The following is an 11,082-nucleotide window of genomic DNA, read 5'->3' on the forward strand; positions in this document are numbered from 1 at the left end:
GGATGTATTTTCATTGTTACAAATTGAACATAATTAAAGCATAGTGATTAATCACAAAGACAATATGTAATTATATATGTGTTTCCCGATCGTCTTAGGTGACCCCTGTGAAAGGGTCCTTCGACCCCCAAAGAGGTCGTGACCCACAGGTTGAGAACTGCTGCTCTGAAGGTAGGCACTATTATTCCTATCAGATGAGGAAAATGAGGTTCAGAGAAGTTAAGTAACTTGTCCAAAGTCACACACCTAAGAATTGAATTTCTAAGCCTTGACTTTCTAAAAAAATACATTTCTTTTTATTGATTTCAGAGAGGAAGGGAGAGAGAGATAGAAACATCAATGATGAGAGAGAATCAATAATCAGTTGCCTGATTGCCTCCTGCAGGCCCCCTACTGGGGAGGGATCCCACAACCCAGGCATGTGCCCTGACCTGGAATCAAACCTCCTGGTCAACTCTCAACCACTGAGCCACAGCAGTCAGGCCGTTTCTTGTTTTTTTTTAATAGCCTTTATTTTATGAACAGAAGGTGCAGAGAGTTTCCATATACCCCCTTTCCCACCATCAACATCCCACACAATAGTGCATTTGTTACAGTTAATGAACTTACACTGACACCTCATTATCACCCAGAGTCTAAACTTTATATCTCATAAGTGTTGGCTTTTAACCACTATGCCAATCTCCTACTCTAATTGAAGGCCACTTTCCTGGTATAGAATTTTGGAGGATATAGAATTTCTATAGCAGGGAGTGTGAAAGGTATTCTAGGCAGGAAAGTTGTATATACAAAAAAGGGCATGGAGGAATTTTCAAGGTAATTGGTGAGTTTGACTTGAGAAGAGGCCCCCAATTTTTAGCTAATAAATTGATTATCAACTTCTGCCGGGATCTTTTCCGCATCTACAAGGGTTCAGAAATCTGGAGAAGGGGCTGTGCATAAATGGATTAAAAAGACTACAGAAGAAATATGAATTTAGAAGGCATGGGGGAGCCAGATGGAAACTCAGTTCTAGTGACTAAGCTCCCCGAATCTCCTGGCTTTTTATTCCTACATTTTGCCCTATGCAGCCCCTTGAGTGTGGCTCTTCCACAAAATACCACGTGGGGGGGGGGGGGGCATGTACAGTGTGACTGAAACTTCGTGGCCACACTCAAGGGGCCAAAGAGCCACAAGTGGCTCTCAAGCCGCAGTTTTCCGACCACTGCCCTATAGCAAAGCAGATGTACATCTCAAAGGTAAGGCTTGGTAAACAATAAAGGATTATCAGGCTGGGAGAACTGCCCTCAGCTGTCTGGCCGCAGGCAATAATAATGCAAATCTTCAGCCCTGCTGAAGCTGCCGGCCTTCTGATGAACTTCTCGCATTTATTATGTTAACTACTGGAATTTGCTCCCAGCACACGTCATTAAGTTTGCCCTAAATAATAAAGCCATGAAATAATGGGTTTAATGTGCAAGTTTTATTTTTTGAAATAAATACGTACTACTTTAAAATATCTGGTCATATACCACTAAAACCATCACTAGAGACCCCAGTGGTGGTCCTACCCCATTGTGGAAAAGACTACCAGACGGAATTAGTGAAAGTGCCCTGGGCAGTAGGATGAGGTGACTGTTGAGCCAGGTTCATCTATGTCCCAAGTAAAGGGCTTGCTGCTTTTCATAATCCTTCTGACCCCTCAGACCTACCAGTGTATCAAATCTTATCTTTTCTGTTTGGCAATCCTTCTGTCTGGATGAAGAGTAAATGCCTTAATATGGCTTGCAAAGTCCTTTGGGACCCTAGGATTGGCCCACCATGGCCCAATTAGATTGGTGAAGAAAGGAAGATGGGAGACAGGATTTCCTGGAAGAAGTGACATTTGAGCTGAAATCCAACAGATTTATGACAGAGAGCCAGATGATGGTGGTGAAGAGCTTTTCAGATAGAAGAAACAGATATGCAAAATTCCTGAGGCAGGAGCAGTGTACATGTGAGCACCTGAGAGAGGCATGAGGCAGAGGCAGGGAGAGGAGCTTGTAGAGGCCAGTTCCTGCCTGTAGTCCCTGGAGGCATCACAAGATCTTAATTGCTTGCTGTGCCCTATGGGGAGCCATTTAGAGTTTCAAGTATAGGAATGACTTCTAGTTAGTTATTCAAATAACAAGTACTCTTTGAGCACCTACTCTGTGCAGAAGGCTGGGAATTTTACAGTAATAAGACTCCTGGTCCCTGCCATCAGGAAGTTTATAGACTTCTTTAAATAACAAAGTTAAACATACACATAGTTTAAAGAAATAACAAGTATAAGGTTTTTCTGTGAAAACAAGGCAGTCCACGACCCTCTTCTCCCATTTCCATTTTCCCAGAAACACCTATTTTCAACTCTTTTAGATGACTATATAGTTATTTCCATTATCTCTAAGTAACATGTTTTGCCATTTTTGATGTTTCTGTTTTAAGCACTACCTCTTGATTTTCTGTTATGGGAGATAAAATTTTAACTCTCTTTCCCTATTACCTGTTCCACCATACACACAATCCCCACCTCCCCAAACTGCCAACATAATTTTGGTTAGTTCAGTAGTCATTGTTGGCATGGCTATATGTAAGACACAATTACTTTCCTTTCCTGTACAACTTCTTGTTTCCTCAGAGTTAATAATTGTCCTGTTTTGTCACTTGCTTAATTTTTATGTACTCCATTCTCCACCAGTTATCTAAATCTCTTCTCAAGAAGTTCATACATGAGGTTGAAACAGCCCGGGTGAGGCCGTGAGGCCCTGGTGAGGTTGGGACAGATAATGGGGACCAGTATAGACTGATGAAAAGGGGTAGATGCAGAGGCAGAGCAGCATTGAAAGGACTGTCAAACTGCAGTGGGAAGCCTGGGGACGGTTTGGGAGGGGGTGGTGGTTAGGGGATCAACCCCAGGACTTGTATGCATGCATATGGGAGTAACCAATGGACACAAGACACTGGGGGGTGGGGGCCGGGGGAATGTCAGGGGGGCGGGGAAAAGGGAGACATATGTAATACTCTTTGTAATACTTCAAGAAATAAAAATTATTTTAAAAAATAAATAAATTAATTAATTAATTTATTTTTTTAAAAAAAGTTCATACAAGCCCTAACTGGTTTGGCTCAGTGGATAGAGCGTCGGCCTGCGGACTCAAGGGTCCCAGGTTCGATTCCGGTCCAGGGCATGTACCTTGGTTGCAGGCACATCCTCAGTAGGGAGTGTGCAGGAAGCAGCTGACCGATGTCTCTTTCTCACCGATGTTTCTGGCTCTCTATCCCTCTCCCTTCCTCTCTGTAAAAAATCAATAAAATATATTAAAAAAAAAAAAAAAAGAAGTTCATACAAATCGGGTGTCTCTGGAAGTGGACATGGAGATAAAGATGTTTATTAGGGATCAACACCTGTGAAAGGAATGGGTGAAAGCAGGACTGGGCAAAGGGAGAAGTCCAACTGCAATGAGGCCTGCCAAAGCCTCTGCCAACCTGGCAGAGAGCTCTGGAGCAAGCCTTGCCCATCAGAATGTCCTGAGCCCAGCCGACATGGCCAGGCCCTCGATTCTGCCTGACTCAGTCACCCAGTGTAGGCTGCCCCAGGGGAGGGTGTGATGTTGGGGGAGGGTGTGATGTTGGGGGAGGCAGCTTTCTGCATCTGAGGCTATCCCTGAAGGAGCTGACAGCTGGAGGAGGCTGTCCAAACTCCCCAAGTGGGGCAGCAATCCTTTTTTTTTTTTTTTAATGTATTTTTATTGATTTCAGAGAGGAAGGGAGAGGGGGAGAGAGAGAGAGAGAAACATCAATGATGAGAGAGAATCATTGATTGGCTGCCTCCTGCATGCCCCCAACTGGGGATCAAGCCCTCAACCCAGGCAGGTGCCCTTGACTGGAATCGAACCTGGAATCTTTCAGTCCCCAGGCCGACGCTCTATCCACTGAGCCGAACCAGCCACAGCAGCAATCCTTTCTAATGGGGGCTCTCCATGACTACCACTTCATGTATTCTGTCAATTTCATTTTCTTGAAAAAACTTTTCTTGTTTTCCCTCTGCTACAGGCTGGAGTGTTTGCTCTTTATTCTGGACAGGGAAACATCCAGATTTTGTTGGGTTTAAAGTTTGTACAAGTTGGGGGCCCTTAAAAAATACAAAATTTGGTATAATTTATTTAGATTGATAAAGCAATAAATTCCTGGAGATTCAGAGCCTTTGGAGTCTCAGGGCCTTTTCTCCTGAGATCTCATTAGGTAATCTGGCAGAAATGCTTTCTGGTTGACTTCTCCTACCCGCCAAGAACCACCTACAATCCCCAGCCCTCACAGGGGCGGGGCAAGTGCCAGAACCTGAAGTCGAGGCTGTAGGAGCTTCTCAAAAAGCCTGCCTCTGACCCTGGGGTCTTCTTCACAATCATCCTAGGGATTCCCCTCACCTCACTCCTATGTTGAATTGCCTTTTTCTTGATTTACTCCATCCTTTTGGTGGAGAATCTACTCTAATAGTTTCCTGGGGAAAAGGGTTGGGAAGGTGACTTTTTCCATTTCTAGAGGAAAGGTGCGGGCATGCTCCTGGGAGGGAGAGCACACCTTTGAGACTTTGCATGCCAGCAAATGCTCCCTTTTGGGGTGGTTTCTTTTGCTGTTGTCCCATTTATTTACTCTCTCCTTAGTTTCCTTTGCTCTAGGTCCTAGAGTCTAACAGTGGTCGGCAAACTGCGGCTCGTGAGCCACACGCGGCTCTTTGGCCCCTTGAGTGTGGCTCTTCCTAAGCCTTAGGAGCACCCTAATTAAGTTAATAACAATGTACCTACCTGTATAGTTTAAATTTAAAAAATTTGGCTCTCAAAAGAAATTTCAATCGTTGTACTGTTGATATTTGGCTCTGTTGACTAATGAGTTTGCCGACCACTAGTCTAGGAGATGTATCTGTAAGCAAAATGCTATGAGAGATGTTTGAGATTTTGCTGCCTATGGTTTCTTTTTGGATTTTTATGTTTTCATGACTTACATTTACATCTTTTATCCATTTTAAGTTTATTCTTGTGTATGGTATAAGTTGGTGGTCTAGTTTCATTTTTTTTTTTTTTGCATGGATCTGTCCAATTTTTCCAACACTATTTTTTTTTAATGTAAAGGTTTAACATTGCAATCTTTTTTTTTTAATCCTCACCCTACGACATTTTTCCATTGATTTTTAGAGAGAGTGGAAGAGAGGGGGAAAGACAGAGAGAAATATGGGTGAGAGAAACAAATCGATTGGGTGCCTCCTGACCAAGGCCCATGCAGGGGAGGAGCCTGCAACCAAGGTACATGCCCTTGACCAGATTCAAACCTAGGACCTTTTAGTCCAGCGGTCACCAACCTTTCAGACCTCACAGACTACCAGTGGTCTGCGGACCACCAGTTGGCAATCGCTGCTCCAAAGTTTTCCTTAAATCAGAGGTCACCAACCTTTTGGACCTCACGGACCAGCAGCCGGCGACCGCTGCTTTAGTCCGCAAGCCGACGCTCTATCCACTGAGCAAACTGGCTAGGGCTCAGCACCATTTATTGAAGGGACTGTCTTGACTCCATTGAATGCTCTTGCCTCCTTTGTCAAATATTGAGTGTAATGGCTTGGGTCAATTTCTGGGCCTTCTGTTCTGTTCCATTGATCTATAGGCCTGTTCTTGTGCCAGTACCAGGCTGTTTTGATTACAGTGGCTTTGTAGTATAATTTGATGTCTGGTTTTGTGATCCTTCCAATTTTGTTCTTTCTTAAGGTAGCTGCAGCAATTTGGGGTCTTTTTGGTTTCATATACATTTTTGGAGTGTTTGTTTTAGATCTGTGAAATATGCTGTGATTTCAATAGGGATTGCATTGAACCTGTAGATTACTTTGGGTAATATGGACATTTTAATGATGTTAATTCTACCAATCCATGAACACGGTATATTCTTCCACTTGTTTATATCTTCCTCTCTCACTCTTTTAGTATTTTTTAATTGACTTCAGAGAGGAAGGAAGAGGGTGAGAGATAGAAACAACGATGACAGAGAATCACTGATTGGCTGCCTCCTGCACACCCCACACTGGGAATCAAGCCTGCAACCTGGGCATGTGCTCCTGACCAGAATTGAACTCAGGACCCTTCAGTCCACAGGCCAATGCTCTATCCACTGAGTCAAACCTGCGAGGGCTTTTATTTTTCCAGCTAGGACTTTAAAAATATCCTATATAATAAAAGGCCAATATGCAAATTGACTGAATGGCAGAACAACCGGTCACTATGACATGCGCTGACCACCAGGGGGCAGACGCTCAATGCAGGAGCTGCCCCCTGGTGGTCAGTGCGCTCCCACAGTGACTGCCCCCTGGTGGTCAGTGCACTTCCACAGGGAGCGTTGCTCAGCCAGAAGCCCTGAACTGGGCTCTGGGCTGACAAGCACAGTGGTGGTGGCGGGGAGCCTCTCCCACCTCCACAGCAGCACTAAGGATGTCTGACTGCCAGCTTAGGCCCATGGGCCTAAGCCATCAGTTGGACATCCCCCGAGGTCTCCCGGACTGCAAGAGGGCGCAGGCTGAGTGAGGGACTGCCCCCCGTCCCGAGTGCACAAATTTTGTGTACCGGGCCTCTAGTGTGTGTGTGTGTGTGTGTGTGTGTGTGTGTGTGTGTGTGCGTGCGCGCATTTAATTGATTTTAGAGAGGAAAGGAGATAGAAACATCACTGATGTTAATATATTTTTTAAAAAAAGAAAGAAGTACTCTTTGCTCAGATAACACCTCCAGCCCTGGTGGAGGACTTAAGGAGAGATGAAGTGTTTTGTCGTAATTATTGTTAATCCTCTCCTGAAGATATTTTTCTTTTCTTTTTTAAAGATATATCTTTTTATTGATTTCAGAGAGGAAGGGAGAGAGAAAGAGATGGAAACATCAATGATGAGAAAGAATCATTTATCAGCAGCCTCTCGCACACCCCACACTGGGGATTGACCCCACAACCTGGGCATTTGCCCTTGGCTGGAATCAAACCTGGGACCTTCAGTCCACAGGCCAACTCTCTATCCACTGAGCCAAACCAGCTATGGCTCAACCAGCCTTTTAGGAAGCCTCAGCAAGGTGGAAGAGAGTAAGAATATTTATATAAAGGCATTAATACAAAGATAACCACTGAACAAAAATATACCTTTCTAAATACCAAACAGCTAAGAAAACATTACAAAAAAAAAAAAAGAGAGAAAAAGTAACTACATAAGAAGGACTAGATATAAAAGAGTTGGAATACCTGTAAATATAAAACAATATGCTGGGAGGGAGGTGAAGAAAGGAAGGGGTTTAGAAGGAGGACACCTGCAATAATGTCAACATTAAAAAAATTTTTTAGCCCTGACCGATTTGGCTCAGTGGATAGAGCGTCGGCCCGCAGATTGAAGGGTCCCAGGTTCGACTCCGGTCAAGGGCATGTACCTTGGTTGCGGGCACATCCCCAGTGGGGAGTGTGCAGGAGGCAGCTGATAGATGTTTCTCTCTCATCGATGTTTCTAACTCTTTATCCCTCTCCCTTCCTCTCTGTAAAAAAAAAATCAATAAAAAATATTTAAGAAAAAAAATTTTTTTAAAATATATTTTTATTGATTTTTTACAGAGAGGAAGGGAGAGGGATAAAGAGTCAGAAACATCGATGAGAGAGAAACATCAATCAGCTGCCTCCTGCACACACCCCACTGGGGATGTGCCCGCAACCAAGGTACATGCCCTTGACCGGAATCGAACCTGGAACCCTTCAGTCCGCAGGCTGACGTTCTATCCACTGAGCTAAACCGGTTAGGGCTAAATATATTTTATTGATTTTTCTACAGAGAAGAAGGGAGAGGAAGAGAGATAGAGAGTTAGAAACATCGATGAGAGAGAAACATTGATTCAGCTGCCTCCTGCACACTACCTACTGGGGATGTGCCCGCACACAAGGTACATGCCCTTGACCGGAATCGAACCTGGGACTCTTTCAGTCCGCAGGCCAATGCTCTATCCACTGAGCCAAACCTGTTAGGGCAACATTAAAAATTTTTAATAAAAAAAAAAACACCTAGTCCTAGCTAATTTGGCTCAGTGAATAGAGTGTCGGGCCGAGGACCAAAGGGTCCTAGTTTCAATTCCAGTCAAGGGCACATACCTTGGTTGCAGGCTCTATCCCTGGCCCTGGTCAGGGCACATGTGGGAGGCAACCAATTGATGTGTCTCTCTGACATCAATGTTTCTCTCTGTCTCTCCCCCTCCATTCCACTGTTAAAAAAAAATTAGTATGATGGAGTCAAGGTCAGATTTATCATTTTATGCTGCTGTAAAAGGATTGAGGAATCTCTATAACAAATTTCCAAAATATATTGTTAAATAAATAAACAAGGTAGAGAAATGTATAGTAGTCTACCTTTATATAATAAAGACATATAAAGATGTAACATATTTATCTGTTTAAATAAAAAGAAAAAGAAAAGATTAAATAAAATAAAAAAGGTTACTGCCCTGGCCAGTGTGGCTCAGTGGGTTGAGTGTCCTTCAGTGCACTGAAGGGTTGCTAAGTTCAATTCTGGGTTGAGGCACATGCCCAGGTTTCATGGTCAATCCCTGGTCAGGGTGTATGTGGGAGGTAGTCAATTGATGTTTCTCTCTCTCTCTCTCTCTCTCTCTCTCACCTCCCTCTCTCTATAATCAATAAAACGTATTTTTTTTTTTTTTAAAAAGGTCACTAACTGGGGAGAGAACAAGTCAAAGGATAGGAATAGATTTCTTTGACTATATCTTGTTTTGTAGATTAGACTTGGAAATATGTCCATATTTTACATGATTAAAATTAAACAAGCCCAGCTGATGTGGCTCCATGATTGAGCATTGACCTATGAACCAGGAGGTCATGGTTCAATTCCAGGTCAGGGCACATGTCTGGGCTGTGAGCGCCATCCCCAGTAGGGGGCATGCAGGAGGCAGCCGATCAATGATTCTCTCTCATCATTGATGTTTCTATCTTTCTCTTCTTCTCCCTTTCTCTCTGAAATAAAAAGTAAAAAATTAAACCAGCGCAAGAAATTCTTAAAAATGGAAGAATAACACAGGTTAAATTGCCCTGGCCAGTGTTGCGCAATGGTTGGAGTGTTGGCTCAAGCACCAAAGGGTCTCAGGCTCTATTCCAGTCAAGGCATGTATGTGAGTTGCAGGTTCAGTCCTCAGACCCGGTCAGGGTATGTGTGGGAGGGAACTGACCCATGTGCCTCTCTAGCATTGATGTTTCTCTCTCCCTCTCTTATCCCCTCTCTTCTTCCCTTCCATGCACTCTCTCTAAAATCAATGAAAAAATATCCTTGGGTGAGGACTAACAACAAACCCCACCAAAAAAACAGGTTAACATAAATGTGTACCCAGTTAGTAGCAAGTCACAGAGAGGAGCCATACTAAGTAAGTTTAAGTCACAGTACGTTGAGCATACAGGCTCAGCAGGAAATACTGTACTTCCAAGAACAAAAAGAACGGCAAACAAAACTTTAACCTGCCTTTTTTTTTTTTTTAAATATATATTTTATTGATTTTTTACTAGGAAGAAGGGAGAGGGATAGAGAGTTAGAAACATCGATGAGAGAGAAACATCGATCAGCTGCCTCCTGCACGCCCCCCAGTGAGGATGTGCCCGCAACCAAGGTACATGCCCTTGACCGGAATCAAATCTGGGACCCTTGAGTCCGCAGGCCGACGCTCTATCCACTGAGCCAAACCGGTTCGGCTAACCTGCCTTTTGTTATTCTGATACTGTTGTGTAACATGGGATAAAACAATGGAGTACCTTTGATGTTCTAATATTATAATTCAGGATACATATGAGAACTGGGATTCTTAGCATTGAGGAAAGTATACAGATGTGAGAAGAGTTCAGAAAAATTTCTGAAGTCTTGAATTTGAATAGAAAATATCAGTGTGTTTTATGTTTAAAAAGATGTTTTATCTTAAAAAACATATCCTGCCAAAACCGGTTTGGCTCAGTGGATGGAGCGTCTGCCTGTGGACTGAAAGGTCCCGGGTTCGATTCCGGTCAAGGGCATGTACCTGGGTTGTGGGCACATCCCCAGTGGGAGATGTGCAGGAGGCAGCTGATCGATGTTTCTCTCTCATCGATGTTTCTAACTATCTCTCTCCCTTCCTTTCTGTAAAAAATCAATAAAATATATTTTAAAAAAAAAAAGATTCTTTAAAAAAAAACACAAAAAAACAAAAAACATATCCTACCTCTGTGCACCAAAAAGGCTAGAAACATGACCAACACAGCAGCAATGGGCATTCTAAATCCTAGATTTTGGTATGGCAATGCCATTCATGACTAAAAGAAACCAAGGTTCCCCCCCCCCCCCCACGCCCCCCCCCCCCCAATAGTCGACTCCAGATCTGGAGCAGGAAGTGTACAAGGTAAGGAAGGAACATCCTATCATACCTGATAGCAAGGAAGTTACCAAATAAAAAAGGGTTGTATCAAAAGGACTCAGAAGCCAACTTGAAGAGGCCTCCACTGGACAAAAATAAGGACAACTTGAGCAACATTAAGTTTTATGACTACAATGAACTAAAAAACAGGATAAAGTTAATTCAGTGATCATGATATTAACACACTAAAAACCCATCCACTGGTCACTTTGGAGGATGCTAGTAAACCAACTCATTACTTTGAAAACTGGCAAAAGACGTGGGCATTTATCTTTCCCAGTAAACTGTAACTCTGGATAAAAATAACAGATGAGTGAAAGTTTCTCTTTTATAGGTATTTCAGGTATTATATGAAGGAGGAATGGAATATTTAAAAGATCACATTTTGCAACCTTTGATAAATTAATGGATCTAGGCATTTAGCTTCAAAGGCTGCAACATATAAAAAGAGACAGAAATGATGTGTCTCCTGATGAAAACATACAACACTATAAAGTTTTGCCACTAAATCTGAATGCAATTACATCTTCTTAATGAACAGAAATACAAAGGATAGAGAAACCTGTTAAATGACACTGTAGAGATATAACAGCAAAATCCAGACTGGGAAACAGAGATGAAGCTCAAAGAGATTCCAAGAAACATG

General features: G+C 42.9%; 1 long non-coding RNA gene across 1 annotated transcript; it reads right to left on the minus strand.

The window, feature by feature from the left end:
• Positions 1–7,598: 7,598 nt before the first annotated feature.
• LOC132229534 (uncharacterized) lies at positions 7,599–9,977 on the minus strand. Its single transcript, XR_009451705.1, has 2 exons — positions 9,750–9,977; positions 7,599–9,513 (listed from the first exon to the last, which is right to left on the minus strand). It is a non-coding gene; the product is annotated as an uncharacterized LOC132229534 (long non-coding RNA).
• Positions 9,978–11,082: the final 1,105 nt, after the last annotated feature.

This window comes from Myotis daubentonii, chromosome 3, assembly GCF_963259705.1.
Source record: "Myotis daubentonii chromosome 3, mMyoDau2.1, whole genome shotgun sequence".
Classification (NCBI taxonomy): domain Eukaryota; kingdom Metazoa; phylum Chordata; class Mammalia; order Chiroptera; family Vespertilionidae; genus Myotis; species Myotis daubentonii.